This window comes from Cupressus sempervirens, chromosome 6, assembly GCF_028749045.1.
Source record: "Cupressus sempervirens isolate cs-2001-9-10 chromosome 6, ASM2874904v1, whole genome shotgun sequence".
NCBI lineage: Eukaryota > Viridiplantae > Streptophyta > Pinopsida > Cupressales > Cupressaceae > Cupressus > Cupressus sempervirens.
The window spans coordinates 180,532,563-180,550,762 of record NC_143123.1 but is presented as its reverse complement, the minus strand read 5'-3'; positions in this window follow the sequence as shown (position 1 = coordinate 180,550,762).

The following is an 18,200-nucleotide window of genomic DNA, read 5'->3' as shown; positions in this document are numbered from 1 at the left end:
TTGTTAGGAACACAACCCGAGGTCTTTTGCCTCCACTTGTCTACCCATTCTCATCACACGATGAGTGCCCATAGGCAATGTAGTTTTCCAACACAACCCCAATGAACATAGCTCAATTGAAAGCAACCGAGAGTTCAAGTCTCACAACAACCTGACAAGTACATGCTCATGTGCTTGTGTGTGGGCACACCAACAACATGAAGATCATAAACAATAAGGTTTGGATGAGAAACAATAAAATCACCAAGTATAAAATCACTCAACCAAGCACATAGTCAGGAGTACAGATTTAGCATGAATCCCAAAGAAAGAAGAACACATCTATGGTCAAATTGGATTCTTCATAGATAATCTAAGTCCATGACCAACATCAGTGCCAAGAAACACCCAAGAAAACTAGGTGACACAAAAATCAAGGTGAAGTAAAAAAATGCCCAAAATCCAAGTTGATGAAAATCAATGAAATTAAAACCCTTTTTACAATCAGATATTAAAACCCCAGATATTAAAACCCCGGATATCAAATAAAATTTGGGTTCAGAGTCCATATGCAAAAATGAACAGCATAGCAGTCTAAAACCCCAAAACCCCAATCCAAAAGGAAAGCAAAGGCTCATACCCACCCAACTGGGTAGAGCCAACATGCAGAAACATAGGAGAACCCTAGTTCTCTACCTTATAACAAACTAGTACCAAAAATAGACTGAGAAATGGAGCTGAGGCATAAAAATAGAAGAGCCTTACTGGCAACCAAAAGGGTAAAAATGGAAATTTTCATGATAAAATAATCACTCCACTAAAATTTCCAAAAGGCTTGGCAAACCAAGGTCTCTCCAATCTAGATCCAATAAGATCAATCCCACATCGATCCCATGCTCGTAGCTCCTACAATGAGTAAAACATCAATCCTCCTTAAGAGGGTTTTTTTTTAAATTTTGCTCTCAAATTCTAATTAAAAAGTGACAAGTGACAAATCACTCCCTTTTTGGAATATATTCACTTTAAAAGTGCAATATAAAATTAGGAAATATGTTTGGCTTACTAGATTAAACCCCTACTCAACCCAGACAAAATTAGGCAATTCTAATTAAATGGAATTCAACTATAGAAAAGTTGTTGGTAATTAAAATAACAAGATCAAATACCAAAATACCCTTAAACATTAAATCACAATATTCCTTAATAATATTTGCGACATCTGCAGACATCTAAATGCACAGACATAATACTGGTCTAGTCACAAATGTAAATGAATCTGGATTTATTAAGTCACCAAAGGGTTTAATTAAGAATTAAACAGGATAGGTCACCCATATAGGGATGACATTTTCTAGGTATAAACATCCAAATCACTAACTCCATGTACCACTATCAGGGATATATATCCTACACAGTAAACAACATGATCAAGTGAAATTGCATATAATAATATAGCCAAAGTGATAAATGCATTAAATCACATAATTAATGATTTACTTAATTACATTTAAATAATCTATTTACATCACTCACTGCATCATAAAACATCTCAAGGAAAGAATAAAGTAAATATATGTAGCATTGAATCATAGTATATAGAATCCAATAAGTCCACCATATAATCATAAATAGAGTATATGTCCAAATAAAAAATAATCTTATATCATCATAAAGCATCATGTCACATCAATAAGAATCAACATGCAGATATGATCAAACTAAAAAACATAGTATCTATCATCTATGATACTGGCAATCAAAATATAGTATATGACCATCAAGTCATCTTGAATATCATCCAACCTGAGTATCAAAAACTTCTCCCAAATAAAATATAAAAAGGTAGAGAATGCAAACCCGAGAGGCACTAAAAAATTGATGCAAACCCTAGCAAATCTATATTAAAAGCCCTCTACTTCAAACAAGGTATTTCTCATGAAGCATTTATTTAATATTAAGAGGAAGAAGGTAGATCTATTGCTGATCATCCAAATAAGTTTAATATTGTTACTAGTTAGTTATCTTCTATGAATGTTAATTTTGATGAATAAATTAGTGCTCTCTTGATTTTGTGTTCTTTGCCTAAAAGTTGGAATGGATTGGTAATGGTTGTGAGTAATTTTATTTGTGGATCTAATACTCTAAAACTAGATGATGTGATTGGTGTTATTCTGAGTGAGCTCAGGTGGATATACATCAAGAAGTTCTTTAAATGCACAAAATAGAGGCAGAATGACTAAGAGAGGAAATAATTTTATAATTCATGGGAAATCAAGAGGAAAGTCAAAGGGAAAGAGGTCTTAATTGAGAGGACAAAGAGATCGCTGGTATTGTGGAAAGCCAAGGCATAAGAAGAAAGATTGTTAGACTCAAAAGAACAATGAACGAGAAAATCTAGTAAGTAACAAATCCCAAGAGGATGCTTTGTTTCTTTCTTTAGAAAGTGTTGATGATTCTTGGGTTTTAGATTCTGGGGCTTCATTATATACTACATCCCTTAGAGGTTATTTTATTGATTATGTCCAAGGGAATTTTGGGCCTGTTTGTTTGGGGGATAATGAACCTTGTCAAATTCTCAGAAAGGGAAAAGTTAAGATTGAGTTGAAGAATGGGAATCATTGGCTACTACATGAAGTAAGACATGTTCCAAGCCTGAGTAGCAATTTAATTTTAGCATGGAAACTCGGTGATGAGGGTTGCGTAGTTACTTTTAATGATAAAAAATGGAAGGTTTCAAAAAGTTCACTTGTAGTAGAAAAAGGTGTAAAAGTAGGTACCTTATATCTTTGTACAGGTCATATTGTTCCTTCTACTTTGATTGTTTCAGAGAAAAATGAATGTTTAGGAATGTGTTATAGTTAAGTAGGGAGACCAAATGGTTGATGTAGATTTTGATATAGCACTATGGCACTACAGACTTGGGCACATGAGTGAGAAAGGTATGAAATTACTTCATTCAAAAAAAATTTTACCAAGTCTAAAATGTGTCAATATGGATTTCTATGAAAGTTGTGTATATGGAACACAAAAGAGAGTGAGTTTTGTAAAGAGTGGGAAAGAAAAGAAAAATGAGAAATTAAAGCTTGTGCATATAGATGTATGGTGACCAGCTCAAGTATCTTCCCTTGGTGGCTCTCATTATTATGTTACATTTATTGATAATGCAACTACAAAAGTATGGGTTATTTCTTTAGATAGAAATCTAATGTATTTGTAACTTTTAAGAAATAAAAATGCTTGGTTGAGATTGAGACTAGTAAAAAATTAAAATGTCTCAAATCTGATAATGGTGGTGAGTATTGAAGCAAAGAATTTGAAAATTATTTCTCCACTAATGGTATTCACAGATAGAAAATTGTTTCAAGGACTCTATGGGAAAATGGAGTGGTTGAACACATGAACTGGACAATAATGGAGTGTGCAAGGAGCATGAGGTTGCATGTTGGGCTGCCTTTAAACATGTGGGAAGAGGCTATCAATACTCTTGTATATTTGATTAATAGAGGTCCCTCTTTGGTGTTCTAGAGGAAGCATGGACATGTAAGAAGGTGAGTTATTCTTTTCTCAAAACTTTTGGTTGTGAAGCATTTGCACATATTTATTCTAAAAATAGAACCAAGCTAGAAGCTAAGTTAAAGAAATGTGTATTTGTTGGATATGGCACTGATGAATTTGGTTATATACTTTGGGATTTTGAAAATTATAAAATTGTAAGAAGCAAGATGTCATATTCCATGAGAAAGTGGTGTACAACAATCTATTCCAACAACATGAGAAGAAGAAAAAAAATTATGTAGTGTTGGATGATACTCCAAAAGATGATGTTCCAATAGTTCCTAATGATTTGCAACAAATATCACACACCTAGTTAATGTTAGATGGTCAACAAGGCTAAGTAGACCTCCAGAAAGGTTGCATCTCTCTTTGTATTCTATTTTATTAATAGATATTGGTGAACCTAGATGTTATGATGAAGTTGTGCAGGTGGATACAAAAATTCAGCGGGATTTTGCAATGAAAGACAAAATGGACTCCTTGCTAAAAAATCAGACATGGGACTTATGCAAGTTGCCTGCAAGTAAAAGGGCTTTACAGAATAAATGGGTTTATAGGTTGAAAGAAGAGGATGGAGGTAAGAAATGATTTAGAGCCAAGTTAGTTGTAAAAAGATTCACACAAAAAAAGGGCATTGATTTTGATGAGATATTTTCTCATGTTGTTAAAATGACTTCTATTCTTACTATTTTAAATATTGTATCTACTGAAGATTTGTATTTAGAGAAGCTTGATGTCAAAACAACCTTTGTTCATGGTGATTTGGATGAAGAGATATATATGGCACAACCATAGGGATTTGAGGTCAAAGGTAAGGAGAATCTAGTGTGCAGATTGAACGAAATTTTATATGGCTTGAAGTAAGCACCTTAGCAATGGTATATTAAATTTGACAATTTTATTAATCAACATGGTTATACACAGTTTCATTTTAACCATTGTGTTTATTTTAAGAGGTTAGATGATGAAAGCTACATTATTTTATGTTTATATGTTGATGATATTCTTGTATTTGGGTCTAACATGGATTACATTAAGGGGTTAAAAGAATAGTTAGCACATTCATTTTCTGTGAAGGATTTGGGGGCAACAAAACAAATCCTTGGTATGAAATTTTGCAGAGATAGGAAGCACAAAAAATTGACATTATCTCAGGTTGATTATATTGAGAAGGTGTTGCAATGTTTCTCTACGGAGAATGCCAAATTTGTTAGCACACCTTTTTTGTAGCATGCAACATGTTAGCACTCCAACATGAAAATATAGTTGTGAGAATGTTCATGGAGACACTAGTAGATAATTTGAGATATTAAAGGAGACATGTCTCTATGTTGATTATTAGTTAATAATTAATTAGAAAATAATAATAATAATAATACAAATATATTTTTATATATTATATATGTGGTATATTGTATATTATATATAAAGGTTTTTCTAATTGATGATTAACCAATAATCATAAAAAGAATTATTTCTAGGTCAATTTAATCCAATTGAAGCTACAACAATAACACTCCCTCTTAGATAAAGGAATAGCATTAACATTCCAGATAAACTAAAGGAATATGAACATAAACTCCATCCTTTGATTAAAGAGAGTGGCAATAAGATGGAGTAGGTTACTTCCAGCATTTGTGCAGTTGCTGCTAACTTAGGGAAGATAAATAATGAGGAAATCATGTCTCTCGATGGACCAAGCAAAAGAACAAGACAGAGCTCAAGAAAGAAGGTGGCTGAGGTAATTGGAGGATCTACTGCTGATACCATCCAAAGCACTACATAGGCAAGAAAAGAGGTGGTGAAAATAATCAAAGAGCTACAATAGCAACTAGTGGTGTTTCTGGTAACTAGTCTCTATTCTGGTGGTGGTACTGGTAACTGGTCTCTAGTCTAGGTTTTTTATCTAGTTTATGTTCCTTTTTTTCAAACACTAGGTTCCAAGTCCTTGTAAAACCTGGTTTCATTTTATGGTTTTATTTTGTGGTTTCAGGACCCTGTAAAACCTAATTTTGTAACTTATATACTATAGGTTTCAGGTCCTTGTAAAACCTAGTTGTGCTTACTGGATTATCTTTTGCTTTTCTGTTAAGGGTTTTGGGTCCCTTCAAAACCTATTTTTACCTTAATCTAAAACACTCCCTCTTAGCTATGGAGGATTGCTATAGAGCACATTATTCTCTCAAGAATATAGAGATATCATCTCAAATTGATATTTTGGAATGACAATTTTAAGGATATCAACATATATTCATCAAAATAGATGTTATCTTTCAATTCAGCTAAAGTAAAATTCAACAAGGAATATCAACCATATGATATTTATCAATCTTGTATTCTTGTGATATGTACACTAGCATCAAATCCTTGATTCCTATCAAGAGAATATCTTATATCCTAGTAGGATATTAGTTACCTAATTTCCAACTCTTTGAGATAACAACTTAATATAGTCTATCAAATAACAGGTGTTTGGAGGGATATCCTATTTCAAAAATATTCAAGAAGACAATCCCTCATTTTCTCGATTTATGAGATTGAGATTCCCTAGCGGTCCTACATTTGGAATGGGATCTTGAAGACCAAGCCCTTGGCCAAATCTAAGAACAAATGGAAAGTTGGCAAAGGTGACAAAATTTTATTTTGGCAGGACAACTGGACATGTCAGGGACCACTAATCAACCACCCCAGCTATGGAAGATGGGCAAAGGAATGCATTGAAAGGTTGGGCACAAAATTTATTGAGTACAAATCAAAGAATGGCTGGCACAACTTGTCTATGATATCCTTGGACCTTAACCCCTTGATGGTTTTATTGAATGCCACCTTCATTAACAATGATAGGGACTCCATCATTTGGGGAGACACCTCGAACGAGCATTATTCTATTGCTTCTGGCTATTTCTCTTTATGGGACAGGATGGAGAAACCTATTTGGGCCAAATCTTGGATTTCTAGTCTCACACCTAAAATCAACATTTTCTTCTAGCTCCTCCTGCAAGACAAAATTCTCACCTTGGATAATTTAGCTAAGAGAGGCCAAATTATCCCCAATAGATGTTGCCTCTACAAGCATGAACCTAAAATGGTCAATCATTTATTCATCCACTGCCCCTACTCTTCCAAGGTGTGGATCTTCTTGACTAAGGATCTTGGATTAAGTTGGTGCCCACCAACCAGTATCCTAGATTTCTTCTGCCAGTGGAGAAGCCATCACTCTAGTTTGAACTCTCAGTTAATGAGCTCCTAGACTCTCCCACCCTTCTGCTGGGGAATTTGGAAAGAGTGCAACAATAGAATATTCAAAGAAAGAGAGTCTCCAGAGTTCATAATCGCTGAGAAAATAGAAGGTCTCATTCTAAAGAACTTTGCAATAATTAAAGGAGGAAATATCAAGGAAGGTGGAATCAAAAAATCCAGTAAGAAAGGCAAGGCCATGAGAAGATAGGAAGCAAGATGGTCTTTTCCCCTTGAGGAATGGCACAAAGCCAACTTTGACGGGGTAGCAAAGGGGAATCTCAGTCCGGCCGAAAGTGGAGGCATAATTATAAATAGTTTGAGTAGAAGAATTGTGGCCATTTCATTCCCTCTTGGTCACCAGACAAACCACTTTGCTAAAGCCAGTGCAACCAGACATATTATTAAGCTGGCCTTGGCCTCCGAGATCGAGCACCTGTGGCTTGAGGGTGACTCCCTAAACATCATTAATTACATCAAAGGTCAATCTTCACCATCCTAGATGATTTCCAACATCATAAAGGACATCAAATTCAACTTGGGCAAGTTCAAAAAGACTCACATCAGCCACGTTTAGTGGGAAGCCAACACAGTTGCTGACTAGTTTGTCAATGATGCCTTCACTAGAAACTCGGTGATGACGTGGATGAACAGAGATGAAATCCAAGTTATGGTGATTGAGTTGATTTAACAGGATAGAATCTAGGGTACAAATATAATCCCATTTTAAAGATGAAAGGATTTTCTTAATCGCATGTTGGAGGGGGAGTTATTAGAAATCATGCAGAGCCCTTTTTAAGTCATAATTATGTGTATGGAAGGCACCCTTCAAAGGCTAGCAAGAACAAAACCACTAAATATCGTAAAAATGTTTTCATTTTAAGCGCCCCAAGGAAAATTGAGCACTATAAAACAACTAGTGGTATAGGGTTTACAGAGCCAAAGGCAACCATGGTTGGAGAGAGGATCAGAATAGAGCCTTGGGGGGAGTCAGAGAGCTGGAAGGAGAAGAAGAAGGTGTGGCACAAACTCGAAAAAGGGGGCATCACCAGGTTCATGGAGAAACTTCACAGCTTTGATGTTGGGGTTACCAAGATCATGGTGGAAACATGGAGCAACGGGAGAGTCAAAATTGATGGTGTTATCCATCAAATTTTTGAGGGCTTGATCGCAGAGCTGACGGACATTCCCCGGGAAGGTATGAATTTCTACAAGGACAAAAAGATGTTGGCCAATGCAGTTAACAATTTTGTCAAGGATGAAATGGAGAAAGATAAACTTGTCAAGATTGACACCTACTATGACATAGAATCCATCAAAAAAAATTGGAGGTATGTTCTCAGGATCCTCATTGAGTATATCACTCTTGACCCCAAGTTCGATAGGGTAAGAACACATCATTTTGTTTTGTTAAACCACCTTAGGCATAGTGTTAAAATTTTTCTTCCCTTTTATCTTTACACTTCCATGTCCAAGAGTATTGAGGGTTTCAAGAAAAAACCTGTTACCAACCTTGCCCTCCATGAAGGCCTTCTTCTCCTAGTTTATGAGTTTTTGAAAACTCAAACTAGAGGAAAATCCCTTGGTGACCTGGGTTGTGCTTCTGAGGACACTGCCAGTTCTGATTCTGGGGATGTTCAGGTAGTGAAAATTAAGGATGAAGAAAATGCCTCCAAATCCATCTCTGCCTACAATCCTTGAATTCCTAGTAGAAATATTTCTAGATGCCTCCCTCCCCCTCTCCCCAAGCTTGAACATTAAGAGGTAGATAGTGAGGAAGATGAGGAGACTAACACGGACTCTGAGGATGAGGATAAGGAGTTGGGGAAGGATCATTTGATAGAAAAGGAGAAGGGGAGAGAAAGTGACATGGAGGAGGTGGCTCGTGACGCCCCCCTGGGAAACCCTAGGAAAAGAAAAGCTAACTAGGCCTTGCCCCAGGTAGACTTGAAAGCCCAGTGTGTTGAGACCCCTAGCCTTGTCCCACCCACATCACCGCCTGAGGAGATGATTGAAATTATGGTCAAAAAAGGTGGGGAGGTGATTAGGAAGAAAAGGAGGAGGGCTTGGATGAATTTTAATTTGGATACGACAAGTTTGGGTATTGTTAGAGAGCCAATGAACATCCAAGTGTTGGAAGACCTTGACAGCAGAACCCATTATGATGAGCTAATTGACCCTGCTTTGTTGGTCATTTATGACAATGAGTGGGAAACTGACTTCAACCTCTTGAACAACCTGAAGAATAGCTTGACTGATAACTTTTGTTCCATCAAATGGTTGTTTCAAGAAATTGAGGCTATAAAGGATAATAAAAACCAGGACAGTGACCAGAACATCCATAGGGACCAGGTGACCATAGGAAGGAAGAGAGACCAAGAAGTCAGTCAGAATATCTACAGTGGCCAGGACACCAAAGACAAACAGGAGGACAAACTCTCCTTGGTTGAACAAAAAGTCTAGAGGTTTGATGCCATCCACCAGATCATGACACAACAAATCGTGGACAATCTACACACCCTAAATGAGAACATTGTCAATCTGGGGGATTCTCTAATGAGAGCCGACCTTGGTCAAGACATGATGCAGAAGACTAGGCTAGAGTTGGGTGAAGAAGAGGCTACTCAAAAAGACTCTAGGGACCAGGTGGAAACCCAAAACAAGAACCAAGAAGGAACAGACAATTATAAGGACAATGAAGCTACAGAAACTCTCTAGGAACTAGATAAGGACAACCATTAGTATGTTTCTCTTTTGGTTTTTCTCGTAGCTTTTTTAGGTGTTGGCTTTTGCCTCCTGGCCTTCGATTTTTTGTTGGTTTTGGCTTTTCATAGTAGTTTCATGTTAGCTAGACTTTTTTAATCTCTATCTTTTTGCTATAAAACTTTTGGGTTTCAGGATCCCTATAAACCTATTTTACTTAATCAAAAACAAGTAATCAAGGAGACATGATTACTATCATAAAAAGTATCATGACTTGCAACACTTTTTGAGATAGAAAATCAATGTATTCTATCATGATACATTCATTATGATGATTTATGGAACTATGGAACAAAAAATTAATGTATTCTTTATCATGATAACAGATCAATCCATTTTTAATATCATCACCTTACAATAAAAGACTCACAAAACAAACATCAACGAAAGATCATCACCTCTCATGATGTTTTCCAATAGAATCAATGAGAAACTAACATGATATCCACCATGAACCATGTGAGAGAGTGGATCCACCATAGCTTCTCCTAGAGGGTGGAATGAGGGTTTTCACCTTAAACTTCTCACTTACAGAGAATAATGCATTTACATGGAATTTCACCTTGATCTTCTCCCTTTCAACTTGTTTAGTTTTTCCATCCAAGGTTTCTTATGATGGAATGTTGGGATCCCTCTGAAATAAAATGTCCAAGGTCCTTTGATGTCAATGTAAGTAAAACCTCTAGTTGCTCACTCCCAATATACTATCTTAATATCATCTTGAATGACCAATTTTGATCATAGAACAAAATTACATTGCAATTTACTCCCTCTCAAAGAAAAAAATCCCTTTTCTTGTCTTTATTTCATAGATTTGTATGTTATCACTCAAAATCATTTTGAGTGCATCATTCTTCTTTTCTTAGAAGAATATTCCTTTGAACATCAATATCCTTCATAAAAGTTTCTCCAATGAAGCACCAAATGAATCAAATCAAAAGATTATTCAAACTTGAAACTCTAATTATGTCCCTTCCCTTACATCTCCCTTTTAAAAATTATTTAAGTGAGAATGAAACATTGCTTATTAACAATAAAAAAGGGAGTAGCACACATGTTATGTAACCATGATCTTCCCAAAAGAACATTGTAATTTAAGGGTCAAGGAATCACATGAATCAGAGTATTTAGGATAACCATACTAACTTTTATAGGTAGAGTTATGATTCCAAAAGTCTTCTTAGTAATATTATTGAAGCCATGAATAGAAATGTAATCAGGCTTTATGATGGACATATTAGCTTTGATAGCTTTCAATGTGTCTAATTGACACACATTCAACCCAAATCCATTGTTAATCTAAGTTCTATGAATGAGGTTTTCATTGATGAGAACTACAACCCTAAGAGAATCATATTAGATTTGAATCTCCTTAAGAGTTAGATCATCTTTAGTGAATACAATTTGAAGAGGAGTGGATATATCATGCATACACTCCAAGAAGGAATTGAATTTATCTTTATTTAGTGCAGGATCACCTAGAAAAATGGACATAAAGAATACATGTCTCACTAATTGTTTTTATAAAATGTCAAGTTAATGTTTGTCAATATATTTGAGTCAACATGTAAGCATAAGTTAAGCCTTAGAATCAATTGTAATAGATTTTCAAAGTTGTCTGGTATGGTCAAATTATGTAAATAAACCCATGGAAGGGTAAAATGTCATAAAATGCCATATATAGTCTATTTTGATATGTTACTAGGGGTTTTATAAAGTTAAAAGGTAATTTATGAGAAAATGAAGAAAAAAAATTCAAATATGTAATAAAATATTGTCACAAAAATTTGACAATATGAAAAGTTGATGTAGAGAGGAAGGTCGAGAGTCATAGAAGGTATCCAATAGTTGGAGAAATATAAAAGACAATAAAATATCATGTAATGGTCTTGATTTATAGATGGGAATGGTTGTGAATATTTTTGAGGAGAATAGAAATGAAAGGAGTTTTTGTTTTACAAGTTTTATGTTAATTTTTTGTGTAATTTTCCATAAACCTAACCATTGTTTCTTAAAATTCATATGAAAAGATACAGACCTACAACTCATGTTTTCAAGATGGTATTTGAGTTATCTTTCTTTCTATTTTGATTTGGTCAAATTTCATTGTGATCTAAAGACATTATGAGCATTTGAGTGTAAAATAGTATGAACCTAATTTTTATGTGAGTAGTTTTGGGAGAAGAGTAATAACTTTTATTCCAGTTATCATTTTGAGCTTTAACTTTGGAAAAACATGTTGAACTGATATTTATAATCTCTCATAAAAGGAATTGTTTTTATGTCTTCATTTGTGTAAGTTGTTATCATATCTTCTCAAGTGGCAAAATTTTGTCCTAGTTTGTTGATTTGGTTATAAGTTTGCAAAATGTGCAATATTGTCATGATAAGTTATGGAGTTGTGATTATGTGATTTTTGAATCCTTTTACCACTTGCATCAAATTGGTATCAAAGTCCAAAAGGTATGGGCAAAGGAAATTATGCAGGGTTGATGTTTATGTTTTGCAGGTTAAAGAGAGAACCTAGATGCCAAGATACTAGGTAGTGGAAAATAGAGGAAAACCTAGTTGGGGCAAGAAAAGATGGGGCAAGAAGATATAAGCTTTCTTGGGGGTTTAGGATTTTTTAGGAAGTATTATCAAGGTAAGGAGTTGCAAAAGGAGAAGAAAGATGATGAAAATAAATGGAAAGAAGAAGAGGAAAAATGAAGAGAGAAGGAAGAGACGAAGGAGATAAAGGAAGAATTAATGAACTTTAGGGTAAAGTCAAATAATATGGAAGAGAAAACTCAAGCCTTGGGAGAGAATATTGTAGCTCAAGAGGAAGAGACAAATCATGAACCTATTTTCCAAATTGTGAAAGAAGATGAAGAAACTTATTTACTCACTGTGGAATCTACACAAGAAAAAACTAGTGTTGATAATATGGTTGTGATTAAAGACCAAAAGGATGGTAGTATTTTTTATGAATCTCATGATGATACTTCTATTAAAAAAGAAGAAATCAAGGTTGTGGATGAACAAAGAGTAGAGAGTGATCAAATGTATGTTTAAAGTGAAGACAAATGTGAAGAGTTCCCAAGAAGACTTGAGAGAAAAGATGCAATATTTATGATTGACTTTGATACTAATCCCATTAACTTTATCTATGAATTTTTCATTATATTCTTTTCAATGTAGATGATAGAGAAATCAAATTGTAAAGGGCATAAATGTTATCATGACAAGTTCCTATTCTTAAGCAAGAGGATTGAAAGACCAAAAGCAAATATGAAGATAAGCTTTCTTTTTACCCCTTTTGAAGGGACTTCAAAAGATTTGAAATTCGAGAGTATGGTGCAAGACACCTAGAAAAATGGACATAAAGAATACATGTCTCATTAATGTTTGTTCTGAAATGTCAAGTTAATGTTTGTCAATATATTTGAGTCAACATGTAAGGCTATGTTAAGCCTTGGAATCAATTTGTAATAGATTGTCAAAGTTGTCTAGTATGGTCAAATTATGTAAATAAACCCTTGGAAGGGTAAAATGTCATATATAATCTATTTTGATATGTTAGTAGGGGTTTTATAAAGTTAAAAGGTCATTTATGAGAAAATAAAAAAATAAAAAAAAGTTTTTAAATATGTTATAAAATATTGTCACAAAAATTTGATAATATGAAAAGTTGATGTAAAGAAGAAGGTCAAGAGTCATAGGAGGTATCCAATAGTTGGAGAAATTGAAAAGACAATAAAATATCATGTCATGGTCATGATTTACAGATGGGAATGGTTGTAAATATTTTTGAGGAGAATAGAAATGAAAGGATTTTTTGTTTTACAAGTTTTATGTTAATTTTTTGTGTAATTTTCCAAAAACCCAACCTTTGTTTCTATTGGTTTAAATTCATATGAAAAGATATAGACCTACAACTGATATTTCTGGGATGGTATTTGAGTTAACTTTCTTTTTGTTTTGGTTTGGTCAGATTTCATTGTAATCTAAAGACATTATGAGCATTTGAGTGCAAACTAGTCTGAACCTAATTTTTATGTGAGTAGTTTTGGGAGAAGAGTAATAACTTTTATTCTAGTTATCATTGTGAGCTTTAACTTTGGGAAAACATGTTGAACTGATATTTATACTCTCTCATAAAAGGAATTATTTTTATCTCTTCATTTGTGAAAGTTATGATCATCTCTTCTCAAGTGGAAAATTTTGTCCTAGTTTGTTGATTTAGTTATAAGTTTGCAAAATATGTAATATTGTCATGATAAGTTATGGAGTTGTGATTATGTGATTTTTGAATCCTTGTAGCACTTGCATCAAATTGGTATTAGAGCCCAAAAGGTATAGGCAAAGGAAATTATGTGGGGTTGGTGTTTGCATTTCGCAAGTTGAAGAGAGAACCTAGATGCCAAGAAACTAGGTAGTGGAAAAAAGAGGAAAACCTAGGTGGGGCAAGAAGATATAATCTTTCTTGGGGTTTAGGATTTTTTAGGAAGCATTTTAAGGGTAAGGATTCACAAAATGAGAAGAAAGATGATGAAAAATAAATGGAAAGAAGAAGAAGAAAAGAAGAGGAAAAATGAAGAGAGAAGGAAGAGAAAAGAAGAAGAGATCAAGGAGATAAAGGAATAATTAATGAACTTGATGTAAGGAAACTTGCAATAAAGAATATAACCATTTCCACATAACCCATAATAGATCTGAAATAAATATGTAATTAAAATCCACATGCAAGAGAATAGACAACATAACCACAAAATGTGACACAAGATATACCCTGGGAAACCCTCATTGAGGGAAAAACGTAGCCTCCAAAAGCATCCATCACCATGTATTATTCAGCAAAAACACTTTTGCAATACAACCATGGAAGCCTTCAAAGCCATAGCCACAACCAAGCAATCCATGTAAACAAGCATGAATCCAGACATCCCATGCCATGCTTCCAACCTTCACAAATGCTCCCTTGGCTAACCTATCAAGCCTTATCCTGCTTGAATATTTTCCTTTTGTCTTCTCACTCACTTACTTCTACAACTACCATTGTGGTTTCTTATATAGTAGCAAGTCCCACAAAACCACCAAGTGGTATTATATAAACCAAGTACTAAAACCATGTGCTACCTAACCCATTGACCCCATATTTAATATTGGAAAATTAAATTTTTCCCCAATATTAAATAATTACATGAAATATTATCACAATGTTACAATACAACTCATCAAGTATATCCCATGGGAATCTTTACATGTTGCACATCCATCTAGGTGCTACATTACATAATAAGATAAAATAATACAATATAAAAATACTATGCAATGTGTGCAACACCCATAATCCCAACACTTGAGGGTAAAGTTAAATAATATGGAAGAGAAAACTCAAGACTTGGGAGAGAATATTGTAGCTCAAGAGGAAGAGATAAATCATGAACCTATTGTCCAAATTGTGAAAGAAGATAAACAAACTTCTTTACTTATTATGGAACCTACACAAGAAAATACTAGTGTTGATAATATGGTTGTGGTTGAAGAACAAAAGGATGGTAGCATTTTTTATGAATCTCATGATGATACTTCTATTGAAAAAAAAAAATCAAGGTTGTGGATGAGCAAAGAGTAGAGAGTGATCAAATGTATGTTAAAGCGAAGATAAATATGAAGAGTTCCGAAGAAGACTTCAGAGAAAAGATGAAATATTTATGATTGACTTTGATACTAATCCTATTGATTTTATTAATGAATTTTTCATTATGTTCTTTTCAATGTAGGTGATAGAGAAATCATATTGTAAAGGACATAAATGTTTTCATGAAAAGTTCCTATTCTTAAGCAAGAGGATTGAAAGACCAAAAGTAAAGATGAAGATAAGCTTTCTTTTTACCCCTTTCCAAGGGACTTGGAAAGATTTGAAAGTCGGGAGTATGGTGCAGGACACCTAGAAAAATAGACATAAAGAATACATGTCTTATTAATTTTTTTTCTGAAATGTTAAGTTAATGTTTGTCAATATATTTGAGTCAACATGTAAGGCTAAGTTAAGCCTTAGAATCAATTTGTAATAGATTGTCAAAGTTGTCTAGTATGGTCAAATAATGTAAATAAACCCATGGAAGGGTAAAATGTAATATATAGTCTATTTTGAGATGTTAGTAGGGTTTTATAAATTTAAAAGGTCATTTATGAGAAAATGAAAAATAAATTCAAATATGTAATAAAATATTGTCACAAAAATTTGACAATATGAAAAGCTGGTGTAAAGAGGAAGGTCAAGAGTCATAGGAGGTATCCAATAGTTGGAGAAATTGAAAAGAAAAGAAAATATCATGTAATGGTCTTGATTTATAGATGGGAATGGTTGTAAATATTTTTGAGGGGAATAGAACTTAAAGGAGTTTTTGTTTTACAAGTTTTATGTTAATGTTTTGTGTAATTTTCCAGAAACCTAACTATTGTTTCTATTTATAAAAATTCATATGAAAAGATACAGACCTACAACTTATATTTTCATAATGGTATTTGAGATAGATTTCTTTTGGTTTTGGTTTGGTCAAATTTCATTTTGATATGAAGAAATTATGAGCATTTGAGTGCAGACTGGTCTGAACCTGATTTTATGTGAGTAGTTTTGGGAGAAGAATAATAACTTTTATTCCAATTATCATTTTGAGCTATAACTTTTGAAAATGTGTTGAACTGATATGTATAATCTCTCATAAAATGAATTATTTTTTATCTCTTCATTTGTGAAAGTTATGATCATCTCTTCTCGAGTGGAAAATGTTTTCCTAGTTTGTTGATTCAGTTATAAGTTTGCAAAATGTGCAATATTCTATGATAAGTTATGGAGTTGTGATTATGTGATTTTTGAATCATTGTACCACTTGCATCATTATTATGTGGTGGTATAGGAAGAGTAGACAAAGTTCTTTGTAAATCCTTTTGATAAGTAGGAGATGTTTAAAGAAATTCCCATAGGGAGATCTTAGTAGGAGTAGCGAGCTACTACTCAACTAAATCATAATCTTTCCCTAAGGAACTAGGTAAATGAGGTGCTTGAGGAATCACCTATTGAGAAGGGGATAGAGGTGTTGGAAGAACCAAAATAGTAGATTAAGGATAATTCCATGTTCAATAGGAATGAGCGATTGAAGTATAATTGGGTTTTCCCTTAAGAAATATATGAGGCTTCTCATTTTAATGACAACCCTTAAGAGTAATAATAGGTTGTTGAGGCGGACATACTTTGAGATTTATAAGTTTAGAATATAGGTCAGATCTAATGGGCTCAACATTGCAAACAATCTCACACAAAGGAAGCCATGATAAAAACCTATCATAAAGGTTTGCTTTGAAAGATGTAGAGGAAGACATTGGAGGAATGAATTCAATAGATATCATTTGTTTCATCCAACCCTTCACTACTAGAAATATTTAGGGGTTTACTAAAAAATGTATCATGAAAGCACTCATGAAAGAAACCATACATGTTGAAAGTAAAACAAATTATTCACAATGAAATGAAATGCAAATATTTTTGTATTTTTCCTTTTAAACAAAAAAAAAAAAGAAATACAATCCCTAATGATGTAATATATTCTTGTATTTTTATATTTATAAATGTATGTCAAATAGAGATATAACTACCAAGATGAAACAAGCAAGGTTCACATCAGGTTCACCAAAATGTTGAGGAGGAAAATGACATCAATGAATAAGATAATGCAAACAAGATGTGATAAGTTTAAAACTTTCTCCCTAAGTCATTCAATATAATAAAATGAGGAGCTTCAAAGTATAACTCTCAATAAGATCTATGTTAGATTAGCAAAAACTTGAGTATGATGAGGGATGCCAATGTTGCTCTAAAATGAAAGTAGGTGTTAAATAAGATGTGTAATGACAATTTTAAGACACCAAATGTATGCAAACAACTCAATATAGATATGTAAATAAGTAAATACTAAAAGATGAAGTGAATGATGAAGGACTCACCTTGAAATATGCTCAAGAAAGTGACTTTTTTCTCTGAAAATAATAGATTTGCACCTGTTTCTGAAAATATGATGGTGAATCCTTGAATGAATGGAAAACCTAAAAACTAATATATCTACCAAGGTCTTTGGGGAGTCACTGTCTTCCTAGGGCATTGTTGGCAGGTTGACCTAACTTTTCTAGAAAGGTCCCAAGATGTAGTTTACATATCCAAAGCCATAAATTTGATACCGTGCAAACTTCTTACATGTATGGTGCGTATGGGTGGCTATAAAGGGGTTTACCTTAATCAAACCCCTTCTTTGTGATTTCCACCTCCAAAAATAACCATTAGAAAAGTCACATGTATATAGTGGTCATGTATCCTAGATTGTAGATCTAGGATATAAAGAGTTAAAAATGCCAAGAATCTACACTATGAGTGAAACCCAAGTATGTAAGTGTTCTTGTGCATGAAAATGTATGTAAGATGTGGAAATGCAAAGATTAGATATTAAAATCAGTGTAGAAATAATATCACACCCATAAGGCTAAAGTACTCTAACCATCTTCATGATTCCCTTGCTTCTCCATGGTTTTTTGTAGTAATTGGAATGCTTGATTGAAGAAATGAAGATTGAGACCCCACTTTGTAATGAAATTATCAACTTCAATCCTTCATTTTCACCTTGTAATTT